The 17,286-nt window shown below is 44.2% G+C and overlaps 1 protein-coding gene across 3 annotated transcripts in view; it reads right to left on the bottom strand.

Annotated features, from left to right (window-relative positions):
- Positions 1 to 3,085, bottom strand: part of usp53a (ubiquitin specific peptidase 53a) — a 55,146-nt gene extending 52,061 nt beyond the window's left edge. For 2 of the 3 annotated variants that reach the window (XM_080742362.1, XM_080742364.1), the window contains exon 1: positions 2,644 to 3,085. The gene's annotated coding sequence lies outside the window, so the exon portion shown is untranslated. The remainder of the gene's footprint in view (positions 1 to 2,643) is intronic. The other variant, XM_080742363.1, reaches the window with a different exon arrangement.
- Between the last annotated feature and the right edge of the window lie 14,201 nt (positions 3,086 to 17,286).

Here is a 17,286-nt window from a genome sequence, read left to right as displayed (position 1 = left end):
AGAGTATGTTTTTCCTTCTTCCAGAGTTAGCCCAGGGAATGCACAAAAAAATGTTTCCAAGCCTAACTGCCAACTTCTCAAGAGTCCCAACTTGCATGCTGAATTTATGAATGAATTCACTGATTGCGTGATACTCCTATATAGCTCACAGCAAACTGTTAACCACCCTGGTTTCCATTATGATTTTTGCACTACTATCACATGGTGAACTACATGTCAAAATATACAACTATAATCTCCCAAAACATTTTCTATTTCCTAATATGTGATTCCTCCTGATTACTGTCAGTGTGGACTGATAACAATTGGCATCTGGTCTAAAGACAAAAGCTAAATGCACTTCAAATCAAGCAATTCAACTCAATCCCCCTGTGCAGTGAAATCCTATGCACTGAAATCCTAAAAGAACTGTAAAAATCGCAGTATTCCCTGAAGACTGCGGACACGGTTCAGGCCTCGGGGTAACAATGCTGTGGCCCGTTTCCTGTGTACGCTTCCTGCTGAAAAAGGCCTGCTGCGTTCCAGCACACGGTCACCACTTCCAGCCTTGTGAAACTGAACAGTTCACCCATACGACGCTGAGTCACCCACTGTTCCCTGCTCTGTCCAAGAGAGGAAAGCTGGGAACAAAAGCAAATGTTCCTGGAACAATATTCTGAAAAGAATTTGATTGAAATATAAAACATTACCGCTTGTCGGAATACTTTCTAAATCTCTCCTGTATTCTTCTCATTTTTCTTTACACTTTGCCAATAATGTCAAGATTGGTGCTGATGCCGGCCAACAGCTTTATTTCCCCCCCGAGTTTTTGCAACTAAAGCTAAATGTAGCAACGCACTGTCTGGGTCAGGTGCTTTTAAATATGTAAAGCTCAGGCTTTGTGTAAACAGGGGTTGCAGTACCTGGCTTAATCTGACAGGGGTTGCAGTACCTGGCTTAATCTGACAAAAGCTGTTATTATATCTGGTTAAAGCTCAGCACATTGGCCGAATAGACAGGTCTTAGAAATGGGTCTTGTTTTCTTTGTACAGATACAGTACAACAGTACATGCAACACATGTGATGAAATCTTCCATGCCAGCAAACAAGGGAGGCTTATTTATGTAAAAACTGGTTCTTCAACGTGCTTCCTTCAACATGCTTCTGGGCAAAATGGAAATATCCGACAGTAGTAGTTAAAAGGTGGAGTGAGTGTGTTTTTAATACGTGTTACATATCTCCAAATTCTGAAAGTAATAGAGTGTGTTCAGTAAAAGTCTCTCCAGTTTTTCAAAAAAAGAAAATGTCAATTTTATCCAATCAGGAGAGAGATAATTCATACAGGATACAGGATAAACAAGTACAATTGGAAGTAATGACACAAAGAAATGAGCAGACAATATTGGAACTTGAACACTTTGAAATTGAAGCTGATGAATGCGTACTCTCTCCTGATTAGCTGAAATTGGCAAACCACCTGAAAATGTATTTTTTCTGTTTATTAAAGAGCTGGAGGGGCGGGGAGACTCCCGTTACTGAACAAACACTCCATAGCAATAGCTAAACCTTTTGGTTGTTTTAACCAAAGAATATCACGTACCCCAATTTTAAGTGTAGCCTATGTAGGCCTACGTGTCATGGGCAAGGTTGACTATATGACATTAATCTCACTGTTCCATCATCCAAATGCTTGTGAGGTGTGCATACTGTGCAGATTGTATGACTAATGAATTACAGACAGAAAACTATTTCCAAGTTGCAGACTGAAATATGTTCAAAGAATACAGAGTCCTGACTCCTGGTTGTTTTAAAGAACGTTATAATACCTAAAACCCTTTCATACAACCAAACCCACCCATTAATAGAATTGTCTATGCTTTAAGCCGGTTTGAGGTAGTAGTTATGAGTAAAAGTAGTCTCATTTGAGAGGATGTGCTAGTGCCTTTCTTTGAGCCTTTAACAATAGGTGATGTTGATTTGCCAAGCAGTGGATTGTGGACTGGCAAAGACACAGCCACAGGACTTGCTGCCTTGCACTCTGCACTGAAGTGAAGTGACAGAAGCTCTTTTCACTACAGCTCAACAAAGCAGAGTAGTTTGTTCGTTTTTAAGACAATGAATATATTGGAATTACAGGCACAGGCCGAACAAATAACAGCCTCTCAAGTTCAAGGGGTTGTTTACAACACGTCAGGAAACATTTAGGACTCAGTAGTTAAAAGTTACACCTTCTCAAGGATCAGAGAGGGGATAGAGCGAGCTGTCAAACTGGCCGGGGGAGAGACCATTCATTCCATGCGCTTTAATGAGGAAACAATCACGGTCGGAACGCTGAACACAATGTAATAAGTTGACCTTTTCCCACAAGCTACCAATCGCATGTCTCAACTTTCCTGTGAACTATTGAAGCCAGTGATTCTCAAAGTGACTCTGTGTGTTCCATTGTTGGGGGTGTCTAAATTGACCCATAGACAGTATAACTCTGACATTGTACACATGGAACCAAATGAACCCGTTAACCCTAACGGGTTCATTTGGTTCCATGTGTACACACTGTCAGAGTTAAGGGGAGACATTATGGATATTTTTGAAAGTTTGAGAAACACTGAGCTAAGCTAACCAGATGCTAGCAGCAACAACAGGCCTACCTGCTTTACGACTTACCTGAGTTTCAGGTGGAGTCGATTTCCGCATGACGATAACAGCGACACAACAATAAACAGCTGCGTTAAAAAAAAGTTTCAACAAGAAACCCCCCAGCCCGTTTAAATAAAGTGGAATCCCGCGACACTCACTCAACTCAAAATGTTGTATCGTTCCAAAGCGATAAATCCTTAAGCGTAAAAGAGACAAACTTCTGTTCTGTGTCCAGTAGTGGCGGTTTGTTTGAGAGCGGACTGTGCTGAGTTTCGGTGAGAGCAGCAGCAGCGAGCTGAACACAACGCGTGGTGCTTCAGTTCCAATCCAAAGCCCACACTGTCCTCCTGCCAGCCAGTGTCTGCTGCCCCTGCCTGCGGCTCTCTCTCTCTCTGTGTGTGTAAAACTAAACACGCAAGAAAACAGTGCAGGTTGTACACGGTATGTCTGTGTAACTAACAACCTAAAATATCACTTGTCCCGCCCCCTTTACAAACACTAAATAAAAGAAGAAAACTAAAACGAGACAGCCGTCCCCGCAGTCACTTCCAATTCAATTAAAAAGTCACTGTAATTCTTCTTGGCAGTATAGTACATTCCGTTTCTTTTTTGCAGTTTTGTTGAATGTTGCGTGTCGCGGCGGTAGTGAGCAATGGTTGACTTTACTACTGGCACCTGAAATACTGGATTAGTGATGTTTTCACTGCGCTGTGTGCGAGGAGGTCAAACCCCGCCTCTGGTACAACTCCTCCACTGTATTTACTGCTGCAGTCCCTGTAGCCAGGCTACTGTACAACACTGCCACTCCGCGACCACGCGCACACACACACACACACGCACACACACGCACACACACACGCACGCGCGCGCACAGCGCACACACACAGTCTATGGCGCACGGCACACACACCGTGGCAGCCCCTCGTTATGCTGTGATGGCATTGGCAGGAGTTTATAAGTGCACTTGGGTAGTGGTGGAAAAAGTACTAAAAATGTCGTATTTAAGTAAAAGTATCAATAGGCCTACTGCAATGTAGAAATAGTCTGTTGCAAGTGAAAGATCCGGAATTCACAATGTACTTGAGTAAAAGTCCAAAAGTTTTGGCATCAAAATGTACCTAAAGGTACCAAAAGTAAATGTAGGCATGCTGCAGTGCATGCATGTCAAATTTCAAGTTTTCAAATGTATACCAGTAAGACTCCCTAATAGGGAGATAAGCGACCGTCGCAGCGTGATTTTAGGGCAAAATGTGTAGGAGTAGTGTCCAAAAATGTGTTTGAAGAAATTGGCCTGTTGGTGGCGCTATATGGGACAGATCCATATTGATGAGATGAGTGTAGACATACTGTGTACCGATTTGCGTGATTTTAGGGCAGAATCTGTATAGGAGCAGACGAGCAGTGTCCAAAAATGTGTTTTAAAAAATCGGCCTGAAGGTGTCGCTATATGGGACAGATCCATGTTGATGACATGAGTGTAGACATACTGTGTACCGATTTGCGTGATTTTAGGGCAAAATGTGTAGGAGCAGTGTCCAAAAATGTGTTTGAAAAAAATCGGCCTGATGGTGGCGCTATATGAGACAGATCCATGTTGATGACATGAGTGTTAGACATACTGTGTACCAATTTGCGTGATTTTAGGGCAAAATCTGTAGGAGCAGTGTCCAAAAATGTGTTTTAAAAAATCGGCCTGAAGGTGGCGCTATATGGGACAGATCCATGTTGATGACATGAGTGTAGACATAGTGTGTACCGATTTGCGTGATTTTAGGGCAAAAATTGTAGGAGGTGTGTCCAAAAATGTGTTTTGCAAGAATCGGCCTCATATGGCGCTAGAAGAGGGTCATGTGTGAATTGATGGGTGGAGGTTGTGAATTGGCAGGCAAGGAGTATGTGTGCAAAATTTGGCATGGATCGGGGCAACAGTTGCGGAGATATGAGCAGTGCAAAAGTGTGACGTGTGACGGACAGTCACAGACGGACGGACAGACAGCCGGTGAAGGTTTTGATAGTAAGTGCGACCTGATGGTCGCAACAAATATTTCAGCTCATAAACGCGTTGCATCGAATGTAGTGGAGTAGGCCTATAAGTAAAATTATTGAAAATTGGACATACTAAAAAAGTAAATCTACTTAGTTACTTTACACCACTGGTGATGGAGTTTAAGTGCACTTATGGCTGGCAATGAATCATCCACATGATGCTCATTATACTGAAGTTTAGAGCCCCGACTAGTTTTAGGTGTGAAGTGAGAAATTATTAACAGTGATTTTATTGAGTTAAATATTTTACACGCATGGTAATGCTGCAGCAATGTGGTGATAATTAGGCTATAACACCGCTCAACGTCCGTATAAAGAACCGAGAGCAGAGGAATGTGATGTAAGACCCTTGTTATCCAAACACCATCTGCCCAATCCTGTTACATAAAGACAGCAATGCAATGGACGGACCCGCAATTAAGCTCTTCTTCCCCATGTCACTGGTACTGACTGAAATGGGTCTGACAGCACAGCAGGCAGCGCATTGCAATGTGTGGCTGCCCACACATAGTTTTCATGTGCCTGTTTAAAATACATTAATCTATCACATAATATTTTAACTGACATCTTAATTTGATACTGTAATAAATAATGATCAGTGGAACTCAAGCAACCAAGCCAATAATTCTTCAATAAAAAAGGAGGGGGGGGGGTTCACTCAGGGTTCCTCCCTATAAAACACAATGCTGAATACACTATAAAACAACATAATACATTAATATACCGCCAACACATTCCTCATACAAACAACTAATTTAAATAACACAATAACAGAACAATAAACATGTGTACCCCAAGGCATGTTGGGAAGTACCTCTCCTGTCCATTGCACTCTGGGACACTATACCCACCTAACTGACCTAAGGGCTTTTACTGTCCCCGTAATGCCTATAATTCAAGCAACGTTGCAAGACGGCATCACATCCTGAAAATAATAGACCTACAAGCTCACAGTCTCAACATGTCACATCGCAACGTATTGTGAGTAGGTTGGCTATTTCCGGTGTGAGACACCATATTGTGCGATGAAGTATGAATCTGACTTTACTTTTCTGACCCCAACAGCGTAAAGCCCCAGAGGTGCCAAGGGAGACACTCATCCTCTTCCCAGGTCTCAGAGGTTCTGTAGTGCTAAGCGAAGTGATCTACTGCATGGAGTGGAGGGGCTCTTTGTCTCCTTCCAATCTTCCTTTTTACTGGTAAGAGGACGAAAACTTGCTAGCTCGTTCTGATGTATGACCAACCACCTTACCCCCCAGACCTCATCTGACATCTTGGCCAAAACATAATATGGTCCAGTTCACCTGAGCGACAGGCCCATTTCTGGCAGACCTCTGCTTCAAAGATTGCTTACCACCATCTGGAGTATTGGCATCATTGTACACGGCTTATTCGGTTCGAGTCAAATGCCAGGACCGAGGTTCTGGTGAGCAACTCCTGCTGCTGCTGAAAGCCGGTGTCCCATACCACGTCCCAAAGGAATGCCTGTCCCTTATGTGTCAGCCGATCTATAGGGCTGAGGATCGCTGCAAAGTCCTACATGAACCAACGTTAATAAGAAGCCAGACCCAGGAGGCTTACATTTCCCTGGGTGGAGACGGAGTACAGAAAATGGCCTCAAACACTGCAAGCTGGCCAGGGCGTCCCTTGAAATCTGCTTAATGAACAAGGAGGTTGTTGTCGAGGTTCACACAGCAGTTTCGAGGGACCCTAGCCATGACCTTCTTCATTAGCCGTTTGAACATGGAGGATATGTTGCAGACTCCAAACGGCATGACCAATAAAGAAGGCGGTATTGGTCAGGGTCTCGGACTTGCCAGGCAGCATCCACCAGCTGGTGATGTTGTCAGTTCAGGGCTGCAGGTAAGATTCTTCATGGATTATGGTCCACACGGTGGACAGTTGTTCCCTGGCTGAGGTAGGCCAGCAAAATCACAATTCCAGCGACCCCATAAGAGTGGAATAGCTCATCCTCTCCTCCAGTCTGAGGCTCACCATTTGTCTGTTGCCCCATGGTAACTTGGCACCTTCTCTCTTCTCTAGGTGGCATGTTGCCGGTGGAACCAAGCAGCTGGGAATGGTGGCTGATGGAGACCCCCGAGGCCCTGACACATCGGTGAAGCTGAATAGCAAGGGCCATGGAAAGCCAGTAGCTGTTGAGCAATACTTTGTAATGTTTTCTGGGTGGCACGACTTGGATGGTGGCGGCGATAGAACACATGCTGCAACTATAATCTCAAAGAGAGTGGTTGTAAAGCACACAACACCAAACTGCATGCTTCTAACTTAGCCCTAGAAAGGGGGTGGGGGGTTCTCCCTATCCCTAAAACACACATAAAATAAATGCTGAATAAACAATACCACCACATAACACCAATTAATCCCCAAACACATTCCACATGCAAACAAAAACGAAATAACACAACAACAGAACAATTGTGTGTGTGTGTGTGTGTGTGTGTGTGTGTGTGTGTGTGTGTGTGTGTGTGTGTGTGTGTGTGTGTGTGTGTGCGTGCGTGCGTGTGTGCGTGCGTGCGTGCGTGCGTGCGTGTCAAGGTATGCTGGGAACAGTGGGAAATCCCTCTCCTGTCCAACGCACACCCCGGGACACTACAATAGTTTATAGCAATAAATTAATCAAGTCCATTTAAATCTTATCACAAAGGGGAGAAATACATTTTGAGGATGAAGCCAGAGAATCGTTTTGACACGGTTTAATCAGGCGGAGTGCATTTGCATGCTTGTGGTTAGACATGGTGACTTTATTTTGTGAGTATATGCCAGGGAAAATAATTAGCGCTTTAGTTTTAATAAGCACTCCTGCTGATATGCAAAGGTCTTTGCAGCATATCAACCGGTTTAATGCCTTGTCAATCCGACTTCAGAAATACCAACAATCATCTGTGCAATCAAAAACTCACACCATAGGTCTAACAGGCTCTTTGTGGAAGATAAACATTGGTTTTCAGAGTAGGTTGCACAATCACTGTGAGTGGCTGAGGAAATCAGACACGGTGATCAAGTGTGCGGTGAAAGGGGTCACTGTGTATCAGTACGGTCCAGGCTTTCCCCAGGAAGTACTTGAAAGGGCCCATCGAGGAGACAATGCCTTTTCCCTCTGCACACGTTTCCCCAGGGGACATATAATGCTTCCTCTTAAAACATGGAACATGTTTAGGAGCGTGTTAATCATTTTAAGTGATGTGAGCTTGACAGCCTAGCCACTGGAATATTAGGCCTATCTGTTCAATTGTCCATTCAAAATCCAAGCAGCGGAAGTTTTCTTTTTCCTTTTTCCTTTTTTTTTCTCCTGTACTACAGTATAGCGTATTCAACATGGAGCCTTTTGAATGTAAAAGGTCACTGACATGCTTGAATACTAGTCTTCAGTAAAACAGAGAACCTAAGTACAGTAACTAAACCAAACAAGCACAGAGAAAAACACCTGTTCTGTTTGCGTTGAACAAAAGTTCTCTTGAAAGTTGACCTCACCATTAACATTATAGCTTCTGCTGGTTCACACACAAATGGCTTTTGTTCTGCGTCTGACCACACAATATGCATCATGAACTTGCCCTGTTCTGTTGACCATGTTGTATCACCATTTTGCTACGGCACTCTGCTTACTTATTTGTTTGTTTATTTGCCAAGCTATCTATCTATCTATCTGTCTGTCCGTCCGTCCGTCCGTCCGTCCGTCCGTCCGTCCGTCCGTCCGTCTTTATTTTATGATGCTTGTTACCTTTCAGTGCTACTGCAGCTATTAAATAACAATGAGTGCCATGTCAGCACAATTCCTCAGAATGCTCACACAGAGAGCCAAATGTCACAAAATATATATCTGTCTGTGTTGTGTCCATTACTTGGCTGGGATGCACTCAGCGAATGCCTTCTGCAGAAGATTGCCTCATTGAGTTCCTATTATTTGATTTCAGTATTATGTCTAGCTGACTTATACAGAGTACTTTGTAAAAAATAAAACAAAAGAAAACTTGCAGAGTTAAAATAACACTTTTTGATTTTGATGTGTAGGATCTTATTATTTCAAATTATACCATGCTGAATAACAGTCTAAATTGTTCTTCGCAAATCTGAGAGACCAGCAAATTAGCTCCAGTTTGCCTTCTCTGCAAGGAGAAACTGAGCACTGAAAATGCACCCCTGAGAGTTGCTGCCACTGCCCTGGCTCTCACCTTGAGAAAGCCCTGATGAACAGCAAGAGATTTGCTGAACACAGATGAACATAGCTCAAATGACAAACCTGTGTCGGTGTGTCCTCTGTCTTTCCGACAAACACACATTGTTTCTCCCTGCGTCCCTGCCTGGCATAGACTACTTGTATATCATACAGTGAATGACAGTGAAATGAAGTAGCCTACTCTATTTGTTAATATTTATTTATATTTATATTTTTATCGACCATCGACGAGTAGTACAGTGTATCAACAATAATCCGGTCTGCTGAGGAACCCAAACTAATTAATTGTACCTATATGTATGTACTGTACCTGTATACAACATGAAACAACACAGTGGCGCAGGCGGTAGTGCTGCCGCCTTACAGCTAGAAGGTCCTGGGTTCGATTCCCGCAAGGGGGCGCCGTGGGCGTTGGGGCCATGTTCTCTCCTCTGCGTTATCAGCACCCACTCCCTAGGTGGGGTTGGCAAAAGGGCCGTTCTGTGTGGAGTTTGCATGTTCTCCCCTAGCTCTGGTCCATCGCGTTACCTCCCGGTGACGCTCTGACAGACCTGTCGGCAAATGAATAGACCTTGTTTTCTCAGCCCCTACCAGCGCTCAACTTGAGTCAAAATAAAAAATCGAACCTCTGTTCGAAGTGGAGGTGTGTGTGTGTGTGTGTGTGTGTGTGTGTGTGTGTGTGTGTGTGTGTGTGTGTGTGTGTGTGTGTGTGTGTGTGTGTGTGTGTGTGTGTGTGTGTGTGTGGCAGTTGAAAACAGCGCCCCTCCCTTAACATGTGTGGTCATAAAAGGTACTACACCACAGGCTTGAGGCTACATACAGACAGACCCACATACAAACATACATACCTACACACGCGGCCACGTATAGGGAGCTTGTGTTCCACACAGCTCCAAAAAACTACTTCACTACTCACCAAACCAAAGGTAGTTTTGCATTGTTGAAAGTCTATTCTCCGCGGTGGTGAGCCCCTCAGCACCTCACCCACTCTGTAAAATACATTATTTTTTGTCATGAAATAAAACGCACCCACCTCGAGCCACCCAGCGGCCACCGCAGATACAATGGTTCACAACCCGGAAATAAGCGTCGGTCGAGTTGGATGCACTTTATTTCATGCCAAAAATAGTGTATTTTACAGATTGGGTGGGGTGCTGGGGGGCTCACCACCGTGGAGAATAGACTTTCAACAACGCAAAACTACCTTTGGTTTGGTGAGTAGTGAAGTAGTTTTGTTTATTTTGACTGAAGTTGAGCACTCGTAGGGGCTGAGAAAACGCGGTCTATTCATTTGCCGACGGGTCTGTCAGAGCGTCACCGGGAGGTGATGCGATGCCCCAGAGCTAGTTCTCCCCATGTCTCCTAGGGTAGATACCCTCACAAAAACCTGCAGCAATCCTGGTCTCTATAGACCGATTTCCTGAGCGACACCCTGGACGCCATTCCGCGGTGTAAACAGTAGTGTAAACTTTAAGTAGCTTGTAGCCTATAAGTACTGAACTTAAATCTTGAGTATTTCCGATTTTCAATAATTTTACTCCACCACTGACTGCTGTTTGCACTGCAGTTTCACCGTAGTTTGCACAGGGAAGCGCTCAGGAAATCAGTCTATACTGCCCCGGGCACGTACCTTTTAGGCGAAGCCCGAACTGGCGAAGTGGGGAAATGTCCGATACCGTAGCGATCTGGCGAACGTCTTCTGGACAGGGCGTTTATCGTGCGCTTGCCCAGGCCTTACGGCCTGGGCATAAATATAACGATTGCATTCACCACGGCTTCGTAACTCGCGCTGGCCCGCTCTTCGCGGCCACTCGCGCCTGCGGCGCTCGGGGGCGAAGAGCAGGACCAAGGTCCGCTGGCCTTCGCGCCGCTTGCAGTGTCGTGGACAATCGATTCGCCAGATCGCTACGGTAGGAGACAAATCCCCACTTCGCCAGTTCGGGCTTCGCCAGAACAGGACTTTCCCTACTGCCCCTGGCCAGCCGAAGCGCCTGATGGAGGGGAAAAGAACTGTTTGGAATAACGTGTTCCTTCCACGCACTACGTCCAACCGGGAAAACTCCCCTGTCAGGTGAAAAGAAGCAACTTGGACTTGGACATGCATAGAAGCATGAGGTCAGTCCGTTGTCTCTCCAGGTTGGCAGAGGAGTGTAGCGCCCAGGATTACTTATTATTAGTTATTACCCGGCTTGTTTCGATGCTTGATTCTGATTGGTCAGTTGCTGAAATCAGCGGTCTGTTATTTCTGGATAGCAGACCGCTCCGCTCTATAACAGACCTCTGCCTAATCAAAGACTCAGAGCAGCTGCTGCAGTCAAGCTGCACTGCGTGAATCTTGTGCTGTATCCAACATGTCAGCCATGAAAACAGACACACAGCGACATTTACAACTAAACGTTGCTCTGAAGAATGTTTTTAAAAATATTTTAAGCGAGAAATAGACGACGTAGTACCAGAAAATGGACCTTATCTAATCAGCACTTCCTTGTTTTCCAAGGCGACCGTGTCGCGCTGGGAGGACGCCCAGCGCAACACTTGTGGAACACTTCCAGCCGTCTGTAAACAAGGAAATACTTTGTTTTGTTTTTAGTTTTGAGTCAAATTATTAATTTGATTTAGTAGCCGGGTAATAAGCGGGATAATGAATGGCTCCTTGGGGATTGACGGTAGGCTACATAACAGCCCTTCGGCCTTGGGGAGATATCAGGCCGTGACCGTCGGTCTGTTGTACGTCAATCCCCGCGGAGCCATTCATTATCCCTTACATAATTGACACCGGGTGAAAAATGGGTTACAAAATCGTCAGATACTTTTTTTTATGAAGAAGGAAAAAAAATGAAACAAGAAATAAAATAATGATAAACCTTAAACCTTGATACTGCCTTGATCTACTCGACTCGTACTCCTCCTCCTCCTCCTACTAATAATAATTCATGATAATAATAAAAAGGATGATAATAATGATTTAAGCCAATTCTTTACCTGTTTTAACGTTTTCACGGGTTTGCTCTAAATAAAACATTTTGACAATGTTTTTGACTGTTGGCATGACTCATTGATTACTCTAATTGGGTCAGCAGGCAGCTACATAACATTTCACCCTAAATGATGTGTTCCGTTTGAAGGACAGTGTGGGATATTTTTAGCTGTGCTATTTGGCTTTTCAATCCATACTTATGTTGTTGTAATGAGATTACAACTGGTAATGGGGACAGATTTGGTACTCGAAAACTAGCCTATATGCTAACCCAATCAGACCAAGTGCAGATGGCTCAAGTCAGATTTGTAAGGGTAGGCTACTTACAAATGTCTCCGCCAAGCCGAAGGCATGGTAGAGAGTGAGACTATGTTTTACACACTGTCCGTCTGTGTGTGAGTGTGACCGTCCGTCCGAGTGTGTGTGTGTGTGTGTGTGTGTGTGTGTGTGTGTGTGTGTGTGTGCGCGCGTGCGTGCGTGCGTGCGTGTCACAGTCTGTCTGTCAATCTGTGGCCTATTCAGTGGCTGTGTTCACAATGAAGATGAAATTAGAAGCAGGTAGGCTACACTAGAAATGCAGCCACAGCATTTCTCAAAGGATAAGAGCAGATTCTAAGAAGATAACATGTTCGATCACACTGCACAGCTCCATCACGTAATCCATTTTACCCAATAAATTGGTATGATCTGAGAATCCACAATGGAAAACTTTACTTGATAAATAAAACATTAGTGCAGTATCTGGTCCTTACTCAACAAACCTGTATGCGCATGTGTGCATAAATAATGCTGTAACGTTGCACATACACTCACCATCACACGCCATCGTGACTGTATGACTGCCTGACTGTCAATCATGATTACAGAACTTGTTCTGCATGATATAGTATACCTGCAAGAAATGTCCTGAGCACAGCACCTGCAAAATGTATTCTGTCGGCACCATGCATAATGTCCCTATTGAATTACTACTAATGAGGAGCTACATAGAAAGTGAATCGCTGCTGTTATGTAAGACGTTAGACACGCATGAGGGACACGACGGGGGCCACAGGAGGCAACGCCTCTGAAGCAACTCGTTCCGTACTGTAGGTTTCACTAGTAAGAGACCTCACAACTGAACAAAGTTTAATGGGTTTATTGAACGATAAGGGGTGGATGTGATTGTGTACTATGAGGAACCCAGGTAGGGCGAGACTCGGGGTGGGGGTGTAGTCTCTGGAGCAGACGGCCATCGATGGTTGATGGACGTCTCTCCTCCGACAATGGCCCCTGAGTTCCTGGAAGTAGTAGAGAAAGAAATAGAAAAAAAGGGGGGAGTTTGTTGTGGTGGATGGAGGGTTGTTCGAGACCACGTTAGTAATAGGAACGACTAAGTGATAGCTCACGGGTGTATTTATACTGAGGTGATTACGGCAGGGATTGGCTGGCTGATAAGAGGAGGCAGGTAACTTTGATAAGATGATTGAGAGCGGGGGAGTGGCTGTGATAGTTGGTGCGTGGGCTCATGAGATCAATGAGCAGGGGAGTGGCTGTGATATTCTCCCGAACTTATGTTTTAAGTTCCAACATACATAACCGGAACGCTCTGCGCCAAAACACACTAGCCCCATTTGTTTTGTGGACCGCTCGTCCCCAGTGGTTCTTGTGTTCTCATCACTGTGATGACTGTGAAAAGTGATGACTCATCACTTTTCCCACTTTTGTTGGTCCGTTTTCTAGCCCAAGGAATGTTTTTTGTGCAAAACAAATGCTTGCAATGGATTCAGAATCATGAAAACCCTCCAGTTTGACCCCTCTTATGCTACTTAAAGCAGATTTTTTCGTTTTTATAAAATATTTCCTTTCCTGTGTAGTGGATTCAATGGGACAGTGAATATACAAATGGCCATAACTTTTTTTCGCGATGTTTCCAGCAGAGCAGGCCTCTCATTCTGTGGACCTTAATGACCAAACTAATAGATAAAACAGAAATAAAAAGTGCGGCAGAACATCACAGGTCCTCTCCCATTTTGAGGGACTGGATCCCCGGCTACCAGCCATGCAAAACTCTGACTGACTGACTGACTGACTGACTGACTGACTGACTTCCATGCAACTGTTCTTGGGACTTAATTGCAATGCTCGTCTCATACATTCGTTTTGCTGACTGAGTTGAGTTACAACTTACACCATTGGTCTGGCCGGCCGAGTGTTGGTGTTTGGCTGTTGGCCGTTGTGCTTTCAGAATGATTCAGCTCAGACAGATCCTACTGTATTATGTCAGCAGGGGCCGTGCCCACAGGGGTCTTCAATTACAGTATTACTGTACTGTATGTCCTCAGCGATCTCACAAGCCATTTAGTTCCTCTAAGCTCATTTCAAACATATTGTACGCTAACATCAGAATAAATTGCTGGGAAACGTCATCACTTGTCTCTCAGCTCAATGAGGAGGCGAGAACTGTGCCACTCATTACAGGTAATTTTCTAGGATTATGGATATAATTAGCGACTTTGCATGCACATAGTTACGAAAGAAGTTGCTCTTTGTAAAGATAAGGCGTATTTTGCTGTGTTGTGCGTCATTCAGTAGCTACTGCTGAATGATGTATACTAGTAGAGAGAGAGAGAGAGAGAGAGAGAGAGGTATCATACCTGTACGTATGGTGAGCCTGTACCTTTAGTTTTATACGTTTGTGTTTGCCTAAATATATTGTATTTACAGCCATAGTTTTTATTATTAATATTATTATTATTATTATAAGTGGGAGGAAGAGTGAATTTCTGATGAGGTCAGCTAGGGGAACCGCACTGTTAATTCAGGCCTGTCGCGTTGCATACTAGGTTTTGGTGTAGTCTTGAACCTTTACTTAGGTTTCTGAAGCTTAAATCAGTATTTCTCATTTAAATGAAACAACATTACTCATTGACTTTAAAAATTAGTGTTTACTATGTGACTTAATATTATTATAATATCAGCCTGAACATTTTATAGACATTTATTTCATACTAGATCAAGAGAGAAGATGACCGTGAGCAAAACTAGTAAATTACTACTCATAATTTAGTGCCATTACTGCATAAAGGCATATCACTGTACTGTACATTGAATTCAGTATTATCCCCCTGATTTACTGGCTACAATGTTTGCACTATTTTCTATACTGCAGGAAACAGGGGAAACGGATGACATAAGCATCACCTTTTGGCACTTGACCAGTTACATTAATTTTGGCTCATCGCCAAGCGGTGACTGTGATATATTCCGTTGCTGTGTTTGCCGTATCCCATGGTAGCTGAGGCGCTGTGGGTATCGCCTCAGCGCTGTCTGCTAGTGAAAGCAATGGCCTGCAAAAACTGGGATAAGAAACATTCATTTATTATACTTCCATCCATGCCAACATCATCAAAAAGAAGGGTATTCCTCACTTTAGCCTCTTTATTACTTTGTATGAACATAGATCTACTTAGTCTGACTGTTGCAGTTTTAAACCCAGAGCATCACAACATAGTTTAGTCACTGATTATATTGTCTCGTAATTATTCTACCTCCTCGACCATTAACTGAAAAGAGGAGGTTAATGTATATGTATTATATATATTGACCACTAAGCAGGGGGAGAATAAAGATGAGCCCCGACACCCCCCTGAGATAAAGGTCACAGGCTGGATTACTGTGAGAGTACACAGATTTAATTAGTCTCGGGGGATTTGCGTGTATAACAGGAACACGATCTTGTGTGTTCAGGTGTCGCCATGGTAATTAGGACCTCTCAGTGCAGAGCCTCATGAAGTTCTGCACAGTTGTGGATTTCTGAGTGTTATATTCCCTCGCTTTTGCTAGTAAATGAAATAAATACAGGTTTGTTTTGTTAGAACAGTATGTGTGAGGGAACATTTATGCCATATCTTGCGATGTGATCTACAGCAACCACCCAGTATATCCTGTACGGAACAAGTATTCAGTGTCCCAGACACATATGCATGCGCGCGCACACACACACACACACACACACACACACACACACACACACACACACACACACACACACACACACACACACACACACACACACACACACACACACACACACACGCACACGCGCGCACACACATGCACGAGCGCACACACATGCACGTGCTCATGCAGCTCTACAGCGCTTTTCAGTTCAGTTCAGCCTGTTACATCATTTCACCCCAGGTCACCACTGGAACACGCACCCTTTCACCTTTCAGCCGACCTCATCAGTAACCCTATACCACCCCAATGACCACTTGGTTACTTTATTTTCCCGCATATTTTTAGGCGTCCCACAGGGCTTTGCGCTCAGCTCCTTGTGCGTACGACCACCTGCTGTGAGCATTCATTAGGCTGACCCGTGCAGTCTAATAGTATAATGTCACCAGGTGAAAAAGATATAAACTGACGTGCTGTGCACCGGTGTCGCTTTACTTGAAACCGGGTTATTCGTGCATTTGTGTAAGAGAGGCCGAGTAACACAAGACCACGATGCTAAACATATGTCTGCGTGCTGTAAACGTACAATGAGAAAAACATATAGGCGATGCCCATAAAAGCTGTAACTGTTATACTCTGCCACGTATGCCCTATAGCTCAATGGCAAAACCACCAGCACATTTATTTAGCTTTCAGAACAACTCCCTCCAGCTACACCTCATGCCTAATTTGTCATACGACAATGTCACACGTCGAAAATAGCACATAATACAAGCTCACAATGTGTTGAATGAGCTTCTACATATCTGCCATTCGTCATGGTCAAGTCCTTTTTACAGTATATTTTAATTTTGAACTAAAGCCGTTGGGGGTTATTGGCCAGTTGCATAGCTCAACCTTTTAGCAATTGTGTGTGTCAGCAGCAGCAGCAGTGCTGTACTGGCTGCATGATGCTGTGTGTGCAGATGGAAACCCGAGGGACTGAGGCTCTTTGCCATGACACTAAAAACAAGAGCTGCAGTGTCCATTATTAGCTGCTCAAGACCCTGAAGGGCAGTTACTCATAGAAATATTTGACTCACAATTGCAGCACCCCTGAAAAGAAAAGGTTTTTATTAATTATTTTAAACTGGTATGTCACTTCCTTCCAGCACTCCAGTCTCAAATCAGAACTGTCCCCATCTTATCAGTGCCCTTGAATAAAAATGCATTACATAACAAGTGCTGACTAGCACAGTCTTGCTGTAGATGTCTATCGGGTATACGCATGCCAAATCTCCTTTTCCAAAGGCATTGTTGTACAGACATTGGATTATGCACTGTACATGGAACTCAGTGACCTCCGCTTCAACACTTCTGGCCCAGTCGTCTGCCCAATGCCCACTGGTCCCATCCCATGCCAAGTCTTACTGCCCAGTTTGCGCACACACTCCCAGGGGAAACAGGTGAAGATAAAAGACAAGCGACCCCCAGTCGCTTGTAACGTCGGCTTCCTTTGCCCCGAGCCCTC

This window comes from Nannobrachium achirus, assembly GCF_963921795.1.
Source record: "Nannobrachium achirus genome assembly, chromosome: 14".
Classification (NCBI taxonomy): Eukaryota; Metazoa; Chordata; class Actinopteri; order Myctophiformes; family Myctophidae; genus Nannobrachium; species Nannobrachium achirus.
This window is presented reverse-complemented; position numbering and strand designations above follow the sequence as displayed.